Genomic DNA, 15,207 nt, shown 5'->3' with positions numbered 1-15,207 from the left:
AAATCAAAACCCCGTCTTATTTATGCAGGTTGCACAATTACGAGTGAAGTTGAAGCTGCACACTCACCCAGTCTCTTCTGTGAAGGTCAGGCCATTAACTGGGAAGGAGGGGGACACTGACACCTCGAATGGGGGCACTAGGTTGGGTTCAGACCAAAGTGGGAATCTTCACTCCTTCACCATCGGTACTGTGATTATGTAAAGAACATAAGACATTGCACTTAACACAGCCCGACACGCCATATGCTTATTGCTTTTTTTTAAAATATGTATTTATTTCTTGGGAGAGCACAAGTGAGGGAGGGACAGAGAGAGAGAAAGGGGACAGGATCTGAAGTGGGCTCTGGGCTGACGGGCTGACAGCAGAGAGCATGACGTGGGGCTCAAACTCACAAACCACAAGATTCTGACCTGAGCTGAAGCCAGATGCTCAACCAACTGAGCCACCCAGGGACCCCTGCTTATTGCTTTTTTACACTTTTCCCCACTAGCAAACAAACTTCATGGAAGCAAGGGATTTTTTGTCTATTTGTTGCTTTATTCATTACCTAAAACAATGCCTTCACAGAACAGACACTGAATAAACAATTATTGAACAAAAGAGAGAGATAGAAGAAGCCTGGGAGGTAGGGGGCAGTAAGAGGGTAGAAAAGGAGAGTGGTGAAGAATTGTATATATTTATACACAGAGGTACAGACGGAAGCCAGTTAGTTGAAGATTTTACATATGAAGTTGGATAAATGAGTGTGTATACAGTAGGCAAAGGATGGAAAAGAGCGCTTAGCTGTCTCCTCCCTACCATTCTACAGATGAGAAAGTAGATGGCTCAAAATATTATAGGACTTGTCCAAGGTGCACTGCACAAGCAAGATTAGAATTCAGGTTTTCTGAGTCTGAGTCTAGTCTCGACTTTAAAAATAATCAAGTTTAATATGAAGAAGATTGAAATTATGATAACTGTTGACAGCTGACATCTCTTTATAGATCACTGTGTGTGTGCACCCACACGCCTGTGTGTATGTGTGTGTGTGTGTGTGTGTGTGTGTGTGTGTATTTCTGTGTTTAAGTGTTTAAGATTTAATTTGCTTAACATATATTTGTGGAGCACTTACTATATGCCAGGCACACACAACATCCCTCAGGTAGATGCTATTTATTATCGCCTTTCAACAGGTTTTTAAATGTCAAATGACCATGGGGTGCCTGGGTGGCTCAGTAGATTAAGCATCTGACTCTTGATTTCTGCTCAGGAACCCCATGTCAGGCTCTACGCTGACAGTGTGGAGCTTTCTTGGGATTCTCTCTGTCCCTCTCTCTCTGCCCCTCCTTTTCTCTGTCTCTGAAATTAAATAAATATTTGTTTTAATGTCAAATTACTCTATGTATCTGGGACTTGGGTTCTACCTTTCAGACCTAAAACTGATATATTTTTTTACTACATTATCTCCAAATAACCTCCACCACCAAACACGAAGCAAAATAAAACAAAGCCAAAGGAGGGAGAGGGAGAGGGAGAGGGAGAGGGAGAGGGAGAGGGAGAGGGAGAGGGAGAGGGAGGAAGAGAAGCAATGAAAATAATTCTGGAAGGTGGCCAGAACATTATGCCAGGCACTCCACAGAACGCAGAATGTAAAAAAGTAATAGATCTTCAATTCACCAAGTCCCCTGAGTGATGAATTCCAGGCAAACCATATTGTGTCAAAGAGCCTTGCTGTGCAGGGGAGTTCCTGCTCCCGGGGGAAGGGCTGGTGCTCTATAGCTGGGTCTGTAATTCGATTAGAAAAGAACAGCAATGGAGTTTGGGAAATGGATCGATTTTAATGCAATGCCCCTGACGGATCAGAAAGGACTAGACAATGATTCTCGGGAGAGCATGCCTGCATCACCTCATGCTTTACCTGGAGGACAGTTTACCTTTAATTAAGTTAGTGGATTGCAGCCGGATGGCAGCTTCTGATGAGGCCAGACCCATCCTAAGGCTGGCATGAGGCCGAATGTAACAACTCCATGAGGTCCTACCCCCAGACACAACTCAGACACAACTGTGTTTGTGGAGGTGTGTGAGGTGGGGACACAGGGGCCATGATCGATTTCAATGCCGGTAGTGAAAGGCTCATTTCTTATGGCATCTGTGTGAAGGGGGTCTCCGACCCCAAATAACAGAACAGGAAACTAATGTTGCCAAACTAGTAAGTGATTTGGACCGAATTTAAAATCTAGTCTATCCAGAAAACAAACAAATAAACTTGTTTGTTTTTTAACTAGGTCCTACTGGTTCCAAAGAAGTTCTCCAAAACGAGCCAGGAAATGTGAATTCACTTCATTAAGTCAGCTATATGTGTGCACTGAAGTGTCTGGGCCTTTCGCTGCAAGGAACAAAAACAGGAAATAAGCAAACAAAGAGACAATGCGTGATCTTCTAAAATCTTACGTCGAACCTGGAAGGCAGAACTCAAACAAATTAAGTTTCTAATTAGTCAATGCAAGACATCTTCATTTTCAAAACTGTCATTTCTCACATTAATTCAGTTGGCAAGCATTTACTAAGCACTGACTTTGGGAGGAGCAGGGCTCGAGGCACTGAGGACAGAAAGCTGGACACAACTGATACAGATAAGCTGAAACCCTCTGTTGGGGGATGAGGCAGCAACAGCAATCAAAGGACAGCAACGAGGACATGTGCCACCTGTCACATGATACCCAGGTGACCTGAAGACACAGGGCAAGGGGACAGTGTGCTAGGTGTCCGTATTCACGCGCAAGCACTCAGTACCATACATGAGGGTGGTCCCTGGGTGTCCCTCCTATCATCCTACCCCTATCTGCTAATCATGTCCCCTCCAAGAATCCACTTTATTGAGCTGATCAGGGTAGAGCTAATCTAAGGGTGAAATCAGAAGCAGGGAAACTACAGAATTAACAGCAGCACTCCTGAAGGAGAGCAGAGGTCGAAAACTCCTGGGGGTGGGTGTCAGGATGGTTTGGGGAAGGAAGCAGGACTCAGAGAGAAGGTGCTTAGGAGACCATGCTGTCGGCATGGGGATTCCAGAGATGGGCAGAGAGAGGAGGTGAGGACTTTTTATTTAAGTAAGCCACAAACACAACGTGAGGCTTGAATTCACAACCCAGAGATGAAGAGTCTCATGCTCTACTGGCTGAGCCAGGCAGGTGCCCCAAGGACGTGAAGATCTTATTTATTTATTTCCAGGAGAGAGACAAGGTGTGAGCAGGGGAGGGGCAGAGAGAGAGGGAGGCACAGAATCCGAAGCAGCCTCCAGACTCCGAACTGCCAGCACAGAGCCTGATGCAGGGATCCAACTGATAAACCACGAGATTAATGAGGGAGCGTGAGGCAAGCTGAGGGCAAAGTACAAGCTAGCACCCACTCCCTCCCAGGTGGGACGTGTATGATATTCCTTGGTCACTCCCAGCTACCCCAAAACAGGAAAGGACAAAAAAACATATAAGAGTCTCTACCAGTTTACAAGAAAAAGGCAATGCCATCAATAGCCTAAAGTCCAGGAACTCCCTGGACTCTTAACCTTAATGCTCTTCCTAGAGGGAAAAACCACCTTAGCCTGACAATAGCTAGGCCTTCAGTATCCTGGGAGTCTTCTTTAGCATATGAAAGTCTCCTTGGCAACTTCCCTTTTGACTTTACCTCCCCCAAGTCCAAGGTATATAGCCAGTTACACTCCACAACCCCAGGGCAGCTCTTCCTGCCCAGGGGTCCTGTTCCTATGCTTTAATAAAATCACCTTTTTGCACCAAAGATGTCTTCAAGAATTCTTTCTTGGCCGTCAGCTCCAAAACCCGTGAACCCCACCATCGCCCTAAAACCTCATCAAGATCATGACCTGAGCCGAAATCAAGATTCGGACGCTTAACTGATTGAGTCACCCAGGCACCCCAGACATGAGGGTTTTACAGATGACTTCCTGTTCTACCAGAGAGAACCCTTTTCCCAACACCCATTTTTGTTTGGAGAGCTTGTCTCGTATTTCAGTTTCTTCCATTCTGTTGTTGGTATCGTCCTGTTTATTTCCAAAAGCAATCTGTTTACTGTAAATGCATTGGAGACCACATGAGGCCCCAGTTAACTCACAGGACAAAACTGCTACCTGAGTGTCTGCTACATGCCAACCATTGAGGACTTCGGCCGAACAAAAATTCACAGTCTTGATGGTGAGAAGCATTCGCAGGCTCTTCATAGGAATAACCACTGCGCTGGGCTGTACTGACTGGGGTGAAGGCCAAGCACAGCGGCTGAGGGTACCTTGCCGGGATAGTGGGTGTGATCCCAGGGACAGGAAGGGCCCATGGCTGACCTGATTCAGGCTGGAATATAAACTGCATTTAAGGGGCGCCTGGGTGGCTCAGTCAGTTAAGCGTCCGACTTCGGCTCAGGTCATGATCTCGCGGCTCGTGAGTTCGAGCCCCGCGTCGGGCTGTGCTCTGACAGCTCGGAGCCTGGAGGCTGTGATGGATTCTGTGTCTCCCTCTCTCTCTCTACCCCTTCTCTGCTCATGCTCTGTCTCTCTCTCGGTGTCTCAAAAATAAATAAACGTATAAGAAAAATTAAAACTGCATTTAAACAGAAAAGGTGGTGCTATTTTTAAAAGAGATTATCACTTTGCAGGCATAAAACTCACAAAAACAAAATGAATTCTATCGTACTACAACCCGCAATTTCTTACTTCGTCCACCCAGTCCACTTCTGGAGATGACCGCTGCAGGCTGCAGATTACAGAGAAGGAATGAGAGACCAGGGAGGTTAAATGTGACCACTGCCAAGAAACAGGTAACATCAGCCCTCATCTTCCGGATGGAAATCCTTTACATCTACATAAAGTGCGAGGATCTTCCCTGCACTCCTGACAACCTTACACTCTCCTCATTTCACTACAGAAGAATCTGATTCCTGAGAGGGCAAGTGTTTTTTTCTAAGGCAATTAAGAAAGCAGAGCTATGCCTGGAACTCCTGTGTCCTGACTCCATGGCCCGGGGTGACTGCTGAGCTCATCCAAACAGGTGGCAGAAGAGAACAAGTCCACTCAGGCAACAGAAAGGAAGGTGATTGAAGGAGAGCTCCTTTTAAGTCCACAGCTTTGAAGATGGAAAATAATGCTTTTGAGAAAGCCTTTGTGACAAGTGGCCTGAGTGTTTAAGTCACTGAGTTGGGCAAGGTTCTCTTCAAGGGCCCATTCTTCCAGCCGGGAAATGGGCTGAGCTACGGTAAAGTGGATCACTGGAAGACAGCCATGTCTGTGTCCACCTTTCCCTTCATCCATCACATGGAAAATAACTGTCCTCAGTGCCTCCCTGGAATGGTGGCTTTTTAGGGATTTATAGTCTTAGTGCCACTGACAGGGGTTACAAAACGGTGGTCAAATTCTAGCATCTTCCCCTGAACAGGACTAGGGAGTTTATCCCTCTGAACTACCTCATTAAACAGAGGAAGAAACTAAGGTCAAACATATTATAAAACTGTCTTGAATTTACAGAACTCAGACAAATACTAGGGTCCGACTACTCGCCTTCTTCCTTCGTCAGTCAACACTTAACAATAAAAAAGGGAGGCGGAAGGATCCTCGTAGCCATAGATTTAGTTTAAGCTCACTCTGATGCTGGGGATCAGCAGGGGTGGGGAAAGCTCATTGCGTGGACCTACTGTGTGCGAGGTACTCAGCTACGTGCACCATATTTGTGTTCTCCACAAGACTGAAGTTTCCTTGAAAACCAGAACTCTGTCCACCATTCCTCACCTTAGTAGTATCAGCCCTCAGCCCAGGGCTTGGCACGTGGTAGGCATTCAACCAACATGTTGAGTAAAGGGATGATCTCACTTGAACCTTAAGGAACGAGATGGGTCCTGAGTTATATAAATGAGAGAGTGGAGCCTTAACTTCACCGAATGATTTGCCCAATCCATTCAGGGTGCCAATGTGGGAACTAGGAGTAAGTGTGTGTGACCTTCAGAAAGGAAGTCTTTGGTGGCTCTCCTTTAATGCAGAAGTGATTGCTTTGAATCCAGAAAACACAGTTGTTGGTACACAGGTCCTTTTGAAGTGCCATGGAGGTTAACTCTGTCCCCAGGCAGTTATGCTGGTTCTGTTTGCTCAGCAAATTCTCTGACCACAGATGGAGACATGTAAACAGCCATGGTGCCTCAGTCCACACGGCTATCACAGACTTCAAAGTCACTGATGTCCAGAGTAATCAGGTTGTCATATTCTATAAATTCCAAGTCGTTGAGCTGACTGCGTCTCTTAATAAGTTTCAGCCAGCTATGTGAAATTAAGTATAACATATAGCTGAAATAATAAATTATCAAAATATACAGTTGAAATGATAATAAAAATAACAATGGCATAATAATGATTACTAAGTGCCAGAGCTTTACAGTTCTAAGAGCTTTAAGTGTATCATCTTATTTAAGCCTCACACCAAAACTAAAAGGTAGGTTGTCATCATTGCTATAATAATTCCCCCATTTTACAGATGAGGAAACTGAGGAAGAGAGAAATATTTAAGTCCGACATACCCACTACTTCGAAATTCTGACTCTGCTTCTGTCTTGTCTGGCATTATTCTCCCTGCGAATGGATGGGTAGGTGGGTAGATAGGCAGATGGCTATGTGAGTGGATGGGTGGATGAATGGGTGAGTGGATGGGTGGATGGATGAGTGGGTACATGGGTGCATGGTTGGATGGGTAGATGTGTGGATGGGTGGATGAATGGGTGGGTGGATGGGTGGGTGGGTGGATAGATGTATGGATGGGTGAATAAAAGAATGGAAGGAGACAGGAGACAACAAGACAGTGTCACTGCTATGGTATCCAAGTTGATCCATCATTCACAGAGTGGATAACTGTTGTGTAGGCTGAGTCATGCTGGAATCGATTCCGAGGCCAAGAATGGTGGTTATGAATTCAGATACACCCATCCGCATGCAGGCTCCACAACTTCCAGGCTGTTTGCCCTTGGCGTGACTTCTCTGAGCCTCAATTCTTACCCCTACGAAATGGGGGGAATGAATGATCTACTCAGAAGAGCATGTAAGGATCAAATATCATGCTGGCACGTGGTAGGTGCTCTGTAAAGGTATACTGAAAGAATAAATAGATGAGTCAACAACATGATGGCATCCCACACATGATAGGGATCTGAATTAAAGCCAGGATTCTGTGGGTCTCCCTTATGTTATGGTTTGAGCTACAAAATCCCCCAAATGCTACAACACCGTGAAAATCTCCAGATTTATATTTTAAACCCTCATGCATATCATTGGACATGTAGTCAAAATGCTTTGGCTTCTCTCACATTCGAGTCATCAGAATAAACTAACCGCTAATTGAGATCCACCATGCCAGGTAATCTTCCTAATCCTTTGTGTCTTTGAACTGCAGATTTACACTTTGCCAAAAACAAGTCCATTTCTAAAGCGGGTAAAGGGAGCTGGGAGAAAGCATTTTCATGGAGAGACTACGAGGTTGGGACAGGTGTTTGCTTCTTTGTGTCTATTCCTTCATTTAACCCCTGCACCCAGCCTAGGGAGAAGGCATTGGACAGTGCTTCCATGGGAAGTCTGCCCTCAAGGTCATCGGACTTTTGACAGGTGGGTTTATCTGGATCTCTTATGAGCAGTCCCACCACCTCCTATGTAAGAATTAGGCACCCGGTTGGAAAAGGCAAATCATTTTAAAGTTTTCATAGCCTTCATCTTCACTAGAATATACACCAAAAGATGGCTTCCCCACATTCTCTTGAAGCTCTTTAGAAGCACATTCTTCCCCATCAAAGGGAGGATGAAAAGGACGTTCATGTTGTAAGAGTAAAAGCAAAGAACCCAGGTTATGCCCCACATAGATCAGTACTTAGTGACATGAAGGGGAGCTGAGTGGTGTAGCCCAGCCACACTCCCTTCCTCAAATCATCCCCTATTTCTCTTATCACCTACATGGAAAGATGAAACAAATGAATGGCCAGGAAACTCATTCCGGGGAACTTTGGGGAGAATGAAACTGGGACACAAAGAAGATGTAAAGAGAAAAATAAAAGGAACACTAAGAAAACTTTAGTGTAGAATGTAAAATACAGAGTAATAAAAGAGTAGCCAAAATGTCTCCAGAAAAGAGAGGGGATTGCAACCAAGGGTCGCACTAGATCTTGGAAGACTGGCCAGGAGCCAGATAAAAGAGAAAAGGCACAGGGTATGTGTGTGCAAATAGGAGGGAGGCAGGCGAACAGTGAGAAGCCAGAGGCATGTCCATCATGGTGCACAAGACAGCCATGGGATGCAGAAGGCTACAGCATCTGGGCAGACGATGGTCCACACTGCGTGCCACACCAGGCTCTTAGCATACCATCATCCAGGCCAGATGTTCTCGAAGTATGATGCATCAACCAACTTCCTCAGCATCACCCGGAGACAGTCATTGAAAATTTAGATCCTAAGCCCTTTCCAATGTGTTAAGGGCTGAGTTGTGTCCCCCTGCTATGGAATGAATGTTTGTGCCCCCCCCCCCCCAAATGCATATGTTGAAACTTAATCCCAATGTGATGATGGTATTTGCAGGTGGGGCCTTTGGGAGGGCCTTGGTTTGGATGAGGTCATAGGGGTGGAGTCCCCAAGATGGGATGCGTGCCCTTTTAATAGGATGAAGAACCCATAGTTCCTTCTCCATGGAGGGTACAATGAGGAGTCAGCCACCTGCAATTCAGAAGATGACTCCCTCCAGAACCTGACCACACTGACACCATGGCCTTGGACTTCCAGCCTCCAGAACTGTGAGAAATAAATTTCTCTTGTTGATGGCATTTTGACCCCTCTGACTTAGACCCCTTAGATTCATGTTAAAGCCTTAACCTCCAGTACTGCAGAGTAATTGGAGATAGAGCCTCCAAAGAGGCGATTAAGTGAAAATGAGGCCATTAGGGTGTGCCCTAATCCAATCTGATGGGTGTCCTTATAAAAAGAAGAAATGTGGATGCACAAAGAAATACAAGGACTACAGTACACAGAGGAAAGACCACGTGAAGACCCAGGAAGAAGGCGACCACCTACAAGTCAGGAAGCCTTGGAAGAAACCAACCCTGCTGACAACCAAATTTGGACTTTATCTTCTAGAACTGCAAGAAAATAAATGCCTGTCATTGAAACCACCTGGTGTGGGATTCTGCTATGACTTCTCTAGGAAACTAATACATGGGGCCTAACGAGTCAACACGGCAGAAGGCAAAAGCAGCCCTAGTACCACCCAGGCCCCAGGTGACTCTCACACTAACTCAGGGACCTTCCCCCAAGCGCCCAGGGGCCAGCAAAGAGTGTGAAGCAGGGATCTGATACTCATTTCTCCTTTTATAAAGACCTTCATCATCCGTTGTGCTTTACAGTGTTCACAATGGCCAATTATACATTCTCATGAGCATATTATGGCTTTCTTATTATAGGATTCCACACAGAACTGTAAGCTCAGTGACTGTGGAGCCCAGGCCTTTTTCTGTTTACCTTTGAAAACTCGGCAGTTAGCACCGTGGCAGCCTATCACATGGCGGAACCTAAAATTTACTGCATGAATACATGAAGGGATGCACAAGTGGATGCAGGGGGACGGGAGTCGGAGAGCAGATTGGAGGAGGGAGGATGGAGATCTGAGGCAAGATAGCAGAATCTTAGGTAAGATAATCCACATGAGGGGATGATGGCCTGAACTATAATGGTCAAGGTCAGTGGCAGGGGGTGGGGGAGGGGAGGAAGAGAATCAAAAGACTCTGGAAAAGTTTCCTGGATATGGGAGAGGGTAGACATGCCCAGAGAATTTCATGCTTCCTTCCTGGCAACAAACCTAATACAAATCTGGCCTACCTCCTGTCTGTGTAAATAAAACTTTATTGGAACACAATCACAGCCATTCATTTAGATATTGTCTATGGCCGCTTTCTCGTTACAAGAGCAGAGTTGAGTAGTTGCAACAGAGACCATATGGCCTGGGAAACCTACAATATTTACTGTCTAGCCATTTACAGAAAATGTTTGCTGACCTCTGACTTAGGGGCTCTTTTAATTCGCTGCTGTCTTAGGAATTACACTGAGTTCAGAGAGAGTAGCGAATGATTTTCCTGCCAGCACATGGCTAATTTAAGGAGAGAAAAAGTGAAATGTGGGATTTCTGACTTGCAAAACTGCCAGCACGTACTGGTGGTCACAAGCACATGAGTGCAGAAATTCCTTACACAGATAAGCCCAGGCAAATACAAGGAAGTCTTGGCTTCTGATCTACCCAGTCCCCCAGAAATCTGCTGAGAGCAGAAGGAAATGGGGAAAGGTATGAGCACAGTGGCTCTGAGGTTCTGTGATGAACAATGACAGGGACTCGGCAGAAAGAGTAGCCGATGGAACAAACACAGGAAGACCTTACAGCTCTCGAGCTTTTTGCCATCAACATCAGCACGATCCAAAAGTACCCGTTTCGGGGCATTAAGGGAATTTGTTGATTTTGTTCCAGAGCTACTTCTCACAACTGCCAAAATGCTGTAAGGGGAAAAAGCCAGATAAACAAGGTAGAAACAGCAGTGGGGAGCTGGCAAGAAGGGAGGCACAAGGATGGGGACAGTTGTAAACCTCCAAGACTGCAGGATCAAGAAATCAGAAAGTTGAAAAGCACTTCAGAAAATCTTCCAATTTCTTGCCCTGTCTGCGGCCAGAAAGTGCTAACCTCAGATTATCAACAACCATGAAGACCGTTAATGCCTGATCAACCATCTCCTTAAGGACTGGGGTGATCCTGAGAAAACAGACTGTGTTGATATAATATTCAAATGTGGGAAACAGTGATATATAGCCAGGCTTACCCTATCCCATCCTCTTCAAGGACAACCCCATCTTGAACCTCAGCTCTGCACAGACTCGGACTCATATCCCGACTGAGTAGGACTCAGATCCTGCAGAGGGGCTTCCAGCATCTTCCAGCCAAAGCTCTAATATGCACAAAGCTCAGGTTTTCCTGTCTCCTTTCCCAGCCTACTGCAAAGGGAACTGGAGAACTAATCACCAGACTTTCTTTCCCAAAAGTCTGTAAGAGTCATGTAAGCATCATGACTGGATATAAGCATGGGTCCAGGGCACCTTGGATTCGATCCCAGGTGACCTAAGGGAGTTACTTCATATCCCAGTGCTAGTTCCTTCAGCTGTAAAATGAATATAATAACAGCACCTCCCTCCTGAGTTTGTTATGAGGATTTACTGATTTGATAGATGCAAAAACACTTTGAATGAGCTGGGCTCAGAGTGAGCGCCCTATGAGTAAGTATCGCTTCACCTGTAGGCAAAGCCCACCGCGAGTGGGGCAGTGCGCTAAGCCCTCTCCTGTATTATCACACATACTGCTGACAGCACTCTCTGATGCAGAGGTGCCCCCTACATTTCTCAGGTGAGGACACTGAGGTGCAGATAAGGGACATGACTTGTTCAGAGGCACACAGCTAGTAAGCAGTGGAGCCAGGAATAGGAGATTCCATGGACTGTCTGGCTTTGAAGCCCATGCGTTTGATAACCCAGTGCCATATTGATATCCCCAAGACATCCACAGTCCCAGGAGCTGAAACCTTCCTTCCAAGCCTGAAATACAAAGTCTAGAAGGTAAAACACAGCCCCCTGGATGTGGAGGAGAGCAAAAAACATAGCAAAAGTCCTGGAGCTGTTCACACCAACAGGGTATTATCCCAACAGAGTATTAGCCCATTACACCAACATGGCAGATGCTATGGGCTGTCCAAACCAAGAGCTACTCATTCCCCGTCTCCTCCTCTCTTGCTGGTCTCTGACTATAAAGGGTAGGGGAAGAGAAGACATTCCCTCTTGTTAAAATAGCCACATAATCCTGCTTTGGCTCATGGAATAAAAGGAGAAATATTCTGGGAGGCTTCTGGCAAGATTTTTTGGTCATTGTTAAAAAGAGACACACAGGGAAGAGAATGTCTGTGGCTGCAACCCCCTCTCCTTCTTCCTTGAACGGAGATGTGATGTTTGGAGCTGTGGTCATCATATCGTAACTAAGAGGCAACAAGTCAAATAGCTAAGGATTGTAAAGAAGAACTTAATTTGGAAAACAGAGAGGATCCTTTTTTACAAGTATTGGAAAAAAAGGTCAGGAACTGATCACCTCCAGGCTTGTTAAATAAATAACAGTTGAAGCCACCATGAGTCAAAACTTGTACTTAGAGATGACAGTCATCTTGGCTGACACTCCAAGGCAGCTCAGAGCTACAGGGGTATTAAGTATTAACCATGAACCAGGAAGTGGTCCAGGTGCAGGGAACAGGTCGTTGCTCCTCAAGGACACACTTACCCTTTGGGATATCAGGTCTCGTTCTTAAAAAAGGAAATAAAACCAGAAGTCCAAAAAGGTCTGTTTCAGTCTGGAAATTTCATGCCCTTTGGTAAGAAGGAACTACTGAAAAGGAGTTGAGTAGTAGTGTGACATGATAAAGGCAGAGGATGCACATAAGAAATTACCAGAAAAAAAAAAAAAAAAAACAGTTAAAGATGGCTTCAGGACTGACATGTGACTCACTCTTGGTTTCTGAATTCAACTTAAGGCATACAAATGAAGCGTTAACAAGTATCCCATTTCAACCAGGTTACAGTATTTGGGATCCTTACAAGGTTTCTAGCACATACCTCAGTTCTTCCTGATGATAACCCTATGGAATTAGTAGGATTACTCTACTGAACAAAAGATAAAGCTCAGTCCTCAAATGTCTAAGTCACTCCAGGGCCTCACAGCCCACTGCAACTATGTTGGGATCTAAACTCCCTCTATGGCCATGGTCACAGTGACCCTGTCCCCTGATTCTTCTCAAAACCAGCACATACTCAAAAATGATGTTCTTCCTCCATTGTATTCAACCCACCAGTGTGGGGAAAGAGTCGCTCATAGCCACCCACCTAGAGCAGCGTGACTCACGTGGCCACCATTCTTCTCGAATGACACTGATACCATTATCGAGCTGCGGGTCTCATCTCAGAAACGTGAGTCAACTTCATGGTTGGCTTGATAGGTACAAAAAATAACAATAATGATTACTAAATATCTCCACCCATCCAATGGAACTACTTCAAGGAACAAATGTACATATACTTTAATTCTCTTCTTTCCCCTCCGCTGATCTCCACTTTATCACATCCTGAAGGTCGTTTGGGGACAGCACATTTTGTTCCATGGCTCTTTGCATTTATTTTTGTTCCTGGAGCTCTGCAGAATGCTTTCCTATTTGGTAGAGCAAGTCACATCCAAGTTCTTTCAAGGATTCAAGAGGGTGGGGATTAAGGCCCCAGTGTTCTGCCATAAACTAAGTCATCTCCAAGAGAGGCAGTCTTACTGCTGAGCACATATTTGCAATGAGTCAGGAAAGAACTATAGAGCTGAGGGTCCCTAACCGTCCTCCTGAGAGCCCTTGGGCTAGAATGGGTGCCCCAGGGCACAGGGGAGAGGTGGACTGGGTGAAAGCCACGGCAAGGAGTGAGGCTCTGGAACCACCCCCAACCCATGATTCAATCCAAGTGGTGTTTCTTTCTATCTTTCAATATAGGGAGTTTTTGTTCGATTTCATTTGAAAACAGGGAGTTGGTGCCTTTTTATAAGAAAAGGTAAAGAAAATGCTGAGGAGTTATCCATCTATCAAGGACCAGCCTGAGATACAAAGAAGTAAGGCGGTTCAAGGTCTGGATGAGGGTCTAGATTAAGACAGAAAATAGTCGTAATCTTGATAATAATAGCAGATAATAGTAATAACAACAACAAGATCCAACATTTACTGGGCATTTAAATACAGCAAATTTTGTGCTACATGCTTAAACTGTACTATCTAACTTAATTTGCTCTACAATTTTATGAGGTAAGTACCTGCCACCTATTTTTCAGGCAAGAAGACAGGCTCAGAGAGCACTCATTCCGCATCAGATATTATTTGACTGTCAAAACCGTGGGCCAGCCACCAGTAGATAATAAAAATGGAGGCGTAAGGTGGGCACCCTCCTTGACTTTAAGAAGGCTGTGGTCTAGCATGAAGGACAGTCAAATGGCTAAGACGTCAGTAAGCAAAGGTCAACCAAGCAGATATTGGGAGGTGGACCTGATGCCCAGGATGGGTTCTTCACTCCCTCCAGAGATGGAAAGAGGCATGTCCTTGGTCTGCCGTGTTCAGTTCAAGCTGGGACTCAACCAATAATCCCCCTCTCAGAGGGGGACCTCCAGACCTCCAGAGAAGGACTTCTCAAAGTCCTCCCCACGGGGCGCGCGACACCAGCAGAGAACATAACACGTATGCCCTGGGAGCAAGAGTGCCGTGTGCACCTCTGAGCCCCCTAGCCTGAGGGACACTCATAGGTTGGGGTCTCTTTCACTGTCTTCTTTAGCCTTAGAATTCGGGATGAAGAGAATGTTCTGAGTAAGGAGGCAAGGCAGACAGGAGGTTTGCTGCAGTGTGATTCTGAGATGGAAAAAACCAGGATGGAAGGGTTTCAGGATTCTCTGCCATCATCCCAACAGAGATCCTTGGGGCTGGAAGGCAGTGGGCCTGCTGCCCGGATCGCTAGAAAAACAAGCCAGAGCCTATTCTCGTGGAAAAGGCATCCGCACATTCTGGAACACTGCATCAGGTGCCTAGAACACAGGACAGCCCACCCGGGGCCCTGGAATGGGGCAGTTACAGTGACAGAAGCCATGTCCTTCTGTACCCTGGCATGTAGAATGTACCTGCCTTACGATCATGCTTCAGCAAGGGCAGAAGAATGCATTCGAGGCTGGGACAAACTATGGGCTGTACTCATTGTTTAAAGAACAATTAATGAGGAAACAGCAGCCAGCCGGAATCATCGGCTTGAGGGCAATTTTGCAATTAAGAAAATTAAAGGCTGCAGCTACAGGAGACAAACTGTCAAGTTGAAAGCAGGAAGAGAAAAGGATACACAAACTGAGCCGGGCTCTCGTGGCTTCCAATTAAATATTGGGACACATTGTGGATGGTCCTGAGTGAGGGAAAGGAATGAGCCGCATTTAACCAACTTCACTTGCTGGACTTCACGCCCCAGCTGACATGGCTCCATCACCCTTCTTGGATCCTTTCCCGGTGGGTGCATAGGAAGTGACTTGCACAAAGCCCTCTCAGACACATCATCTCAAGTAATCTCCACCTTCCTGGGA

This window comes from Panthera uncia, chromosome F2, assembly GCF_023721935.1.
Source record: "Panthera uncia isolate 11264 chromosome F2, Puncia_PCG_1.0, whole genome shotgun sequence".
NCBI lineage: Eukaryota > Metazoa > Chordata > Mammalia > Carnivora > Felidae > Panthera > Panthera uncia.
Note: the sequence above shows the minus strand (reverse complement) of the source record.